This window comes from Cicer arietinum, chromosome 3 (genome assembly GCF_000331145.2).
Source record: "Cicer arietinum cultivar CDC Frontier isolate Library 1 chromosome 3, Cicar.CDCFrontier_v2.0, whole genome shotgun sequence".
In the NCBI taxonomy this organism is placed as follows: domain Eukaryota; kingdom Viridiplantae; phylum Streptophyta; class Magnoliopsida; order Fabales; family Fabaceae; genus Cicer; species Cicer arietinum.
The window spans coordinates 42,387,879-42,398,947 of NC_021162.2; the positions used below are offsets into that span (position 1 = coordinate 42,387,879).

Here is an 11,069-nt window from a genome sequence, read left to right on the forward strand (position 1 = left end):
GGTTTTTGTCTTTTGCACTTGAGACATGCATCGCTTCAGCTACGAGAGTGACTCCACTATTTTGCATAGTGGTCTGATCATCTTGTTCTTTGGTATAAAATGTGTAGCCGTTAATAACATAACCAGTGTAAGAAAAGACATGTAAGCTCGGACCATTTGCTAGCCACCTCAATCTATTTGAAATTGATCCGGGGTCTATATCAAATTTTGACATTATGTGATTTTTTAACCATGTTACAAAACTTCGATTGTGCTCTCGAGTTATCCAATTTTGATTCCTATTCATGTTCAAACGAGATAACTGATCAATGTGTATTGTAACATACGGTTGAACCTCATCATCATTGTGCAGAACATACAATTGTGCCTGCTCCCATTCTGTCCTTGATATAGTCAGTAGTCTCCTTCCAGTTATCCCTTCTCCTGATAGTCTTCCCGAATGACGAGACATGGGAAGCCCTATGGATTCAACATTGGACAGATATTCAGTACAAAATTCAGCAGCCTCTTCAACAATGTATCGTTCAGCAATACAACCTTCTGGTCGACTTCTACTTTTTACGTACCCTTTTAATATTTTCATATATCGTTCTATCGGATACATCCATCTCATATAAGCTGGCCCACAAAGTTGTGTCTCCTTAACCAGATGAACAGTAAGGTGAACCATTATATCAAAAAACGATGGTGGGAAATACATTTCAAGCTCACACAAAGTAACAACAATTTCCCTCTGCAATGTCGGTAATTTCTGAGGGTCGATCACTTTACTACAAATTTCCCTGAAGAAGAAACATAATCTAGTTAAGGCTAGTCGAACTTTTTCAGGTAAAATGGAACGTATACCTATTGGTAGCAAATGCTCCATTATAATATGACAATCATGGGTCTTCAAACCTTTTAACTTGAGGTCTTTCATACAAACCAAATTTTTAATGTTCGAAGAGTATCCTTCTGGAACTTTAACTTCGTGTAGAAATTTACATAAAACAATTTTTTCCTTTCTAGATAGAGTATGAGCGGCTGGAGGTAGATATGTGCGATTTCCTTTCTTTACTGGAGCCAGTTCATTTCTTATTCCCATATCGACCAAGTCCAATCTTGCATTGACGCCATCTTTAGACTTTCCTGGAACATTGAGTAACGTACCAATAACACTTTCAAATACATTTTTCTCAATATGCATCACATCGAGGAAATGTCTTACATACAATGACTTCCAATATGGCAATTCAAAGAAAATTGACTTTTTCTTCCACCCAGTTTTCACCAGCTCTCCCGCAAAAGGTTTGCCAAATTTATTGGTCAAACCTTGTACTTTTTCAAGTATTTGATATCCAGTCGGTGCTAAAGGAGCTTTACCTTCCTCTGATTTTCCATTGAATGCATTTCTCCACCCACGATACTGATGACTATAAGGTAAAAATCTACGATGTCCAAGAAACACATTCTTCTTACAATGTTTCAACCGCATCCAATTTGTACTCTCTTCACATATAGGACATGCACACTGACCTTTAATGCTATATCCTGATAAATTACCATATGCTGGAAAATCATTAATTGTGCCGAACAACATAGCCCTCAAATTGAAACATTCTTTCTTATACCCATCATAAACTTCCACACCTGTCTCCCACATACTTTTTAAATTTTCGATTAGAGGAGTCAAGTATACGTCGATATCATTCCCCGGTTGTTTGGGTCCAGAAATTAACAGAGACAACATCATAAACTTACGCTTCATACATAACCATGGAGGTAGGTTATATATTACCAAAATCACAGGCCACGTGCTATGTGAGATGCTTTGAAGACCATGTGGATTCATTCCATCAGTAGAAAGTGCAAGTCTTAGATTTCTTGACTCTATCCCGAATTCAGGATACTCGTGATCAATTTTTGCCCATTGTGGGGAATCTGCAGGGTGTCGAAACATTCCATCTCTAATTCTTTCATCTGCATGCCATGTCAAGTGTTTTGAATCTTCTTCACTGCGATACATGCGCCTAAATCTTGGTATTATAGGAAAATACCACACGACTTTTGCTGGAGTAGATTCTTTCTTCTTATATCGAGAGACATTGCATTTCGGACACGCCTTAAGTAGTTCATATTCGTTTCGAAATAAAATGCAATCGTTAGGACACGCATGAATCCTTTCGTAACTCATTCCAATAGAACACAAAATCCGTTTAGCCTCGTAGGTTCGACTGGGAAGTTCATTATCATCTGGCAACATATCTTTTATGAGTGTTAATAATTCTGTAAAGCTTTTATCAGACCATCCATTACTCGCTTTTAAGTTGTACAACTTTAATATCGCTGACAGTCTTGTGAATTTAGTACAACCATTATATAATTCTTTCTCTGCATCACTCAACAAACTTTCAAACATTTTAGGACAATCTCGAAGATCTTCTTCAACTGCTTTTGCAATCTCATCAACTCGGTCCGGCTCATATGTATCTGTATCGAAGTCAGTTGAAGCATATGTCGAACTATTCTCAAAATTAATGTTTCCTTTTTTTTTTTCTCACCATGTCTTATCCAACATGTGTAGCTTTGATCAATTCCATTACATACTAGATGTCCTTCTAATTCATCTTCTCTAACACGTTTTCCAAAACAACATTTTAAACAAGGACAAACTACTCTATTTGGATCTTTTGCATTCTTCACTGCAAACTCAACAAACTCCTTCACTCCAATTTCATACTCTTTTGACAATCGATTGGCTGAAATCCATTTCCTATCCATATTATACCACCTATATAAATGCAGTAACAAAAATAATAAGCTTTCAAAACATATCAACAAGTTTCAAAAAGAAACCAATATCAACTAACAATTTCAAAACAGAACAGATCATGTGGTATGAGTTTTTGACAATTTTTGACAATTTCAAAACATAACAGATCATGTGTAGAAGAGATTTAATATATATATATATATATATATAACAATTTTTAGTAGATTTAATATATATATAACAAAACATAACAGATCATGTGTAAAAAATACCTTAGACAACGTAGATGGCCGCACAGTACGTAGAGGATATTAGGGTTCCCAACGTATATAATTATTTGAAAGATGTAGAGGATATGAGGGTTTCCAACGTATATAATTATTTGAAAGATGTAGAGGATATGAGGGTTTCCAACGTATATAATTATTTGAAAGATGTAGAGGATATGAGGGTTTCCAACGTATATAATTATTTGAAAGATGTAGTTTACAGCGCTTGTGAAAAAAGCGCTGTAATAGGTAGTTAAATTCAATGAAAGCGCATGTATTTTACAGCGCTTGTGAAAAAAGCGATGTATTAGGTAGTTCAAATATTTGGAAGCGCATGTGTTTACAACGCTTGTGAAAAAAGCGCTGTAAATGATACGTGAAAGCGCTTCATTTTACAACGCTTTTATGACAAGCGTTGTAAACGCCTTATAACGTTATGCGCAAACGTTATATGACCTACAACAGCGCTTGTTTTACATCACTTGTGAACAAAAGCGCTGTAAAAGGCTCCGTTATTTTTAAAATATAATTACAACAGCGCTTGTGTTTAGCAAGCGCTGTAAAATGGGCGCTGTAAAATGCAGTAACGCTTTTATGACAAGCGTTGTAAACGCCTTATAACGTTATGCGCAAACGTTATATGACCTACAACAGCGCTTGTGAACAAAAGCGCTGTAAAAGGCTCCGTTATTTTTAAAATATAATTACAACAGCGCTTGTGTTTAGCAAGCGCTGTAAAATGGGCGCTGTAAAATGCAGTTTTTGGCGTAGTGCTTTGTACTAGGAAGAAAAGCGGCCTAGGTAAGGGCTTTTCCCCACATAAATTATAGTTAGATCGTTGGTTGAATGACATGAAATAAATAATCGTGACTACTTATATTTTAAAAGGAATAAATGTAGACTAATGGATTAAAATAATAAAACCCCAATTTTTGTTGAGATTGAATTGTAATATATGACTTCTATGTAGTAAAGTATGAAATTTAATGATATATGTGATAACATTGTAGTTTTATGATGAATATGAAATAAACTTTGAATATTTACCTTATATGTGATAAAGTTTTAACTTTTATGATGTATATTAGTTGGAGTGTGAATTTTCTTGTTATATATGTTAAAGTGTTAATTTTTATGCCCTATATGATATCAAGTTTCTATTTTTATGTATATGTGGTGAGAGTCATAATTTTTATGATTATTTGTCTATGAATATGTGATACTCATGATATGGATATGGATACGTGTATGTGTTCTTAATGATATGTGAATAAGGTGATGATTTTAAAAAGTGATTTTGAATGCACATGACATGATTCTTAGTGGGTTGTGTGGGAATATATTTATTTGATACTATATCTTCATGTCATGGCATATGCATCTTCGTGGGAGTTGCCTTAGTGGCAGGTTTGTTTTCCCCATTGGTATGGATGATCTATCTGTGTGGAAGTTTCCTTAGTGGCATGTTTATATCCAGATCATATAGTTTTAGGAGCATTCATTATGCATATATTTTGATACACAATTTGCCGGTTTGCACATTTCTTTCTTTTAAATTGGAAGTTCTTACATTTATATATTTTGTGTTATTCTTCTATATGTTTTTCTTTAGTTTGATGTGGATGATGGAAAAAAACTGAACCTTACCACAATATTTTATGTACTAATGAGTTCGAGGAGATTCAAGAGTAGTTAATGAGTATTGACGTGTGGTGAACGTGGGGTAAATATGAGTTTTTTTTTAAGACGATTTTGTCATAATAGAATTGTCCAATATTTCTAAGTTCTTTTTAATCTTTCGTCACAAACTTTTAAAATGTAATAGAATTCTAGAAATACGGAAGTGGTTCCCTTCTGTTAAGAATAATTTTCTTTACTTTGTTTTAAATTTTGAATAAATTTTTTCTTAATGATATTAAATAATGTGGTTGTTACTAATTATTTAAAATGAATAAATGTTAAGTATTAAAAAAGAATCATAAATTTTCTAAGAAATAAGTATATTTTTTTAAATAACGTTTTTGATTAAAAATCTGGGGTGTAACATTTGGGTAGTACCATTTTGGAAATTGTAAGACCCATAGTTTTAAATTCTAATTTATGTATTTGGTGTATTTTGGTATTGAACTCTGAGGCTTTTTAGCCAAGTTATTGATATTTTGTGATTTTTAATGCCCAAAAATATTTTTTGATGCCCCGATTAAAATTATTCATCGAAGAATAATTTATTTAGGTTACGAAGAATTTAATTCTAGGAAGTTTTGTTAAAAATATCTCGGGTTGCTGAAAATTGTATCTATCAATTGAGTTGCGACGAAAGTAGATATTTTTATCAAATGGTTTCAGAGGTTATGGGTGAAATGGTAATTTTAATAAATATTAGATATTTTTAGATATTTGTTAAGTTATAATTAATTTATATATATATATTTGGAGAAAAAAGGAAGGAAAAGGAAAAAGAAAGGAAAAGAAAAGGAAAAGAAAGGAAAGGAAAGGAAAAACAGAAACAGAGAAGCTTCCTCCCTGCTCGCGAGTTCATCTGCCTCGTTCTTCTTTCTTTTCTTCTTTTTCATTCTTTGCTTTCTTTTGCTTCAAGAAAAGGAACCCAAGGCTTTGTGGGTGAGAAGACAAGGATTTCTCAACTTCATTCTTCTCCTTTGATTCAAAAACGGAGAAAAACGGTGTTGGTGTTTTCAAAACCGTCTAACACAAACCTTCACTTTTCTCCTAGATCTAAGCTTCGTTTCAAGAAGTGATAGAAGGGAAAGTTGCTCACCTCTACGCTACAGTGCTAGTGAACCAACTTTGGAAGCGACATCGTGAACGGGGATTTTACCAGAATTAATTACGGTACCATAATCGTGTGTTAGAGCTATCGTAAATTAGGGAATTATTTATGGTTGTGTGGAAAATAAATTTGTTGGGTTTCAAGTGTAGATTTGGGGAAAATGAATTTAATGCTTTTATGGGTGAAAGTTTGGAGTTGGGTTTTTGGTGAAATTGATGAGTGTTTTCGTGGAAAAGGAATTTGATTCATCTATGTGTGTTTTGAGGAAATGAAATTTGATGTGTTTGAGTGGCGGGTTGTGATGTTTTGTGTTTTGTCGTGTTTGACGTGCTCATAATAAAGATTATAAATTTTGAGATGTCTTTGTGTGGATTTTGTGGAAAAATGAATTGATTTGATTTGGTGTGAATTGTGGATTGAATTTGAGAATATGTATGAGTATGCTCTGTGTGAAATTTGAAAATCATTAGAGTTAAATGAGTATTAAAAATGGGGAATCTTTTAATATCTGCGGTTACTTAATGATTGTCGTGAAAATCGTTAGAGTTAAATGAGTATTAAAAATGGGGAATCTTTTAATATCTGCATTTACTTAATGATTGTCGTGGATAGAGTCAGAGTATGCTCATGCATTTCATAGTACATTGCGACCGGATGGCCATGGTGATAGTGGTACCGGATGGGCCACGAGATGATTCCATGTGATTTGTTGGTTCATCTTATCCTTGCGGGGATTGTCGCGTCATGTAAGGTCTACGATAGACTACACATTTTTGGTAAATCGTGCTGACCCGTGATAGGTGGCACCTCGGTAAATAGTACTTAGGCATGTGATAGGCGGTATATTTACGATTTATGTTTTTAGCAAATCGTGCTGACCTGTGATACGTAGAACCTCGGTAATTTAGTACTTCGACCTGTGATAGGCGGTACAATTATGATTTACGGCCCTTCGAGGAGGGTTTTGGTTTGGAATTCTGAGTCCATGCATTTTGGCATATACGCATTGTATTAGGGTGCTTGGCACGCGAGTCGTGTTTGATTCAAGATTATGATTGAGTGTTTGAACTCAAGTTGCCATTGTGATTGTGCTATAATTGCTAAGTGTGAATGATGTTTTGGAATTGTGTGTAAGTGTGATTGATTGCAAAACCTTTTCGAAACTCAAGTCGTCATGGTGATTGTGTTATAACTGCTAAGTGTGATTGTTTGGATTTGTGTGTAAGTGTGGATTGATTTCAAAACCCTTTTAAAAGCTGATTTTTGTTGTTTTTCTGCTGCTGTCTGATGTGTATTCGAATGCAGAGGGTTGTATTCGAATACAGACATGTTGTTTTTGCTGCTGACGGCTGAAACTGCCTTGTATTCGAATACAGAGATGCTGTATTCGAATACAACAGTGCAGTTTTGTTAGAAACTTCGTTTTTCAACCTTGTTTATGCATGTTTGGCATATGGAAGCCCTTTTAAGGTGCATGCTAAGTTGAAATGTTATTTTGTGCATTTAAAAACTTAAATGTTATGTGTCAATTGTTAATTTTGATTGGTGACCCTTTACAACTATTGTGGAAATCTGGGCTTTGCCCTCAGATGAGAACCAGGACCATCCTACCGGTTAGTACCATGTAGATGGGAAGGTAGTTGGACACACCTGACTGGAGCTGTGTTAGGAGGATCTTGCGGGGCGCGTGGAGATCATCTGGGATGTATAGTTTTTTGTAGAATGATCAGATTAGGTTGACTTATAGGGACTAGATGTCTTTCTTTTCTTAAATTTGGAAGATTGTACCTATACCAATATTGTCAGCTTGACATTTTATTTTGATGGGTTCCATGTACCACTTTTTGATGTGACGTGGGGAGGTTAAAATTCTCAGGACAGTGCTTTTGTATAGGTGTCTGCCGAGAATACCCTAGGGGTATGAGCTATGTCTGATAGGCCTCATAGCCTCGATGTATTTTGATGTTTGAATACTTTGGATTTTGATTTCAAAAACTATTCCGCTGCTTGTACATATTTGTTGACTTTGTCATTATGTTGACTTAAATATTTATCCAAAAGTATTTCCTTCTTTATTTCTTTGTTTTTATGAATTTGTTTTGAAAAAAAAAATACACTCGCGCTGTTAAAAATCGGAGTGTTACAATTGTGGTATCAGAGCTTTGGTTTTGATTTCTTCGGGGCTATGGAGTTTTGGTTATAGATTGTCGGTCAACCTGTAGGTTGGGAGTCGTTATCTGATCATGCGTTGGGGTAAATTGTCTGAGTTGTCACCTCAGAGGTAGTTATTATGTGTGGATGTAGTCGAAAGTTATTTTCAGAATTCTCTTAAGTGGTGTTGAGATTTGTTCTTGATTATGGTTTTGAGGAAACAATGCATCTAAGAAGGGATGACACTACAAGAGTTAACGTCAATGGGGACGATCAAATGGTTGAAGCTACGAATAACATAGATGTTTCTGTTGTTGCACAGACAGCTGCAAAGACTCTACGAGATCTGGAGAAGAGGGAAATAGAGATCTGTTCTATTGAGTCGAGAGGATTAGAAGATTTTCCTCGTTACCATCCTCCAAAGTTCAAGGGTGATGAGAACTCAGAAAAAGCTGATAAGTGGATTCAAGAAGTGGAAAAGATCTTCGAAATGACGAATTCCCAGGTAGGGTTGAAGCGAATCATGACATCATGGGATTTATGAAGTGGTTCCAAGGACATAGATGTTATGTTGTTGGTGGTAACTTGAAGATGATGAGTACAGACGGATTAACGTTAGACGGACAGGCGATTCATGTAAGGATCTAAGTGGAGAGCTTTTTAATAAGAGTATTAGATGTTCACCTGGTAGATTTCAGGATAAGACTGGATGAAGTTTGATAACTGTCAAAGAGGTGTGAACACCCTGAAATTATTGAGAAGATAGGAATTCCATTTGGAATAGCATTTGGTGCTTAGGTATCAATGAAAGAGGCTTTTATCGAAGTTAAAGGAGCGCTATTACAGTTCGGTTAAGATAGTCTAAGCCACAATCATGGTTGTTGGCTACTTATTGACAAATTGAGGAATTGATCATCCTTAATCTTTTGTTGATAGTAAACAAAATCATGTTGAATGCAGCGGGCGTTCTTACCGACTATGAAAGCGCTTAATGTTATTAAATATCTATGAAAAGGGATAGACGACACTTTCTTCACGGAAGCATGACAAAGCAAGTTCTATCATGTATGTTGAGTTGAGTGCAAACCTGGTGCGGTTATTACTCTTACTTTAAGTTTTGTAGGACTAGCAGGGTACTACAAGAGGTTTATTCAAGGTTTTGCTAAGATTGTAGCTCCATCGACACAACTTACTAGAAAGGATCAACCGTTCACATGGACGGAGAAGTGTGAGGAAAATTTTCAGTTACTAAAGAAAAAATTGACGACCTCACCAGTATTGGTATTACCGCAATCATAAGAACCATATGAAGTTTACTGTGATGCGTCTCACTAAGGTTTGGGATGTGTTCTGATGCAACAGAGGAAAGTTGTAGCTTACGCCTCAAGGCAATTGAAGATTTCTAAAAGAAACTATCCTGCTCATGATATGGAGCTTGCTGCTGTAGTTTTTGCATTGATGATCTGGAGGCACTATTTATATGGATGCACGTTCACAGTGTTCAATGACCATAAAAGTTTGAAATATTTGTTTGATCAGAAGGAATTGAACATGGGTCAAAGACGATGGATGGAGACTCTCAAGGATTTTGATTTCACACTACTGTACCACCCTGGGAAAGCCAATGGAGTGGCGGATGCATTGAGTAGAAGAAGTGTGTCAGTGTCTTCAACAGTGATGGCTAGACAACAAGAGTTGTGGGAAGCATTTAGAGACCTACACTTGAATGTAGAATTTGCACCAGGAATTTTGAAATTCAGAATCATTAAGATTGCGGGTGGACTACTTGATGACATTGTGAATTCTCAAGATGACGTCTTAATTCAAGAGAAGAGGAACCTAATAGTGCAAGGGAAGACGACTAAGTTTAAGATTGGATCGGATAATATTTTGAGATGTAATGGAAGGATTTGTGTACCAGAAATTGCAGATATGAGGAAAACAATTTTAGAAGAGGCTCATAAGAGTAAATTGAGTATTCATCCTGGAGCAACATAGATGTATTAGGATTTGAGGCAAAATTATTGGTGGCCATGAATGAAGAGACATGTAGCGGAGTTTGTAACAACTTGTTTAACTTGTTAAAAAGCGAAGGTGGAACATCAGCGACCTGCTGGAATGTTGCAACCTTTAGATATACCTGAATGGAAGTGGGACAACATTTCCATGGATTTTATAACTGGATTGTCGAAAACAAGGAGAAAGAATGATTCTATATGGGTGATAGTGGATCGATTAACTAAATTTGCACACTTTTTACCGGTAAAGACCACTTATAAGGTAGACAAGCTAACTAAGATCTACATTGCTGAGATTGTGAGATTACACGGAGTACCATCGAGTATCGTATCAGACTGCGACCCAAAGTTCACATCGCACTTTTGGGGAGCATTGCATGAAGCGTTGGAAACGAAACTAATATTGAGTTCAACATACCATCCACAAACAGACGGACAGACTGAGAGGACAAATCAGTCTTTGGAAGATCTTTTGAGAGCATGTGTATTAGATGATAGAGGAAGTTGGGATGATGTACTTCCTTTGGTAGAGTTTACCTACAACAATAGTTTCTACGCAAGTATTGGAATGGCACCATATGAGGCTTTATATGGGCACAAGTGTTAAACGCCTTTGTGCTGGTATAAGGATGGTGAAAGTATGATTGTAGGACCGAAGATGGTACAACAAACTACATATAAGGTCAAGAAGATAAAAGAGAAAATGAAGACATCACATGATCGTCAAAAGAGTTATGCGGACAAGCGTCACAGACTTCTCGAATTCGAACATGGTGATCATGTATTTCTAAGAGTCACGCCTACTATTGGAGTTGGTAGAGCCTTGAAATCGAAGAAATTGACTCAGAAAATCATTGGACCATATCAGGTTTCTGCACGAATTGGATCGGTTGCTTATTGGATTGCATTGCCTCCGATGTTGTCCAATATTCATGTCGTGTTTCATGTGTCGCAATTAAGGAAATATCTTGCATATCTGTCTCATGTGATCAAACCAGACACAATTCAACTGAAGGATAACTTGTCATTTGAAGTATTACCTATAAGAATTGGTGACAGGAAGATTAAGCAGTTAAGGAACAAGGATGTTT

The 11,069-nt window shown here is 35.8% G+C and overlaps 1 long non-coding RNA gene across 1 annotated transcript; it reads right to left on the reverse strand.

Moving 5' to 3' along the window:
- Window positions 1–2,417: 2,417 nt before the first annotated feature.
- LOC140919577 (uncharacterized) lies at window positions 2,418–3,143 on the reverse strand. The gene is made up of 2 exons (XR_012162270.1): window positions 3,025–3,143; window positions 2,418–2,770 (listed from the first exon to the last, which is right to left on the reverse strand). It is a non-coding gene; the product is annotated as an uncharacterized lncRNA (long non-coding RNA).
- Window positions 3,144–11,069: the final 7,926 nt, after the last annotated feature.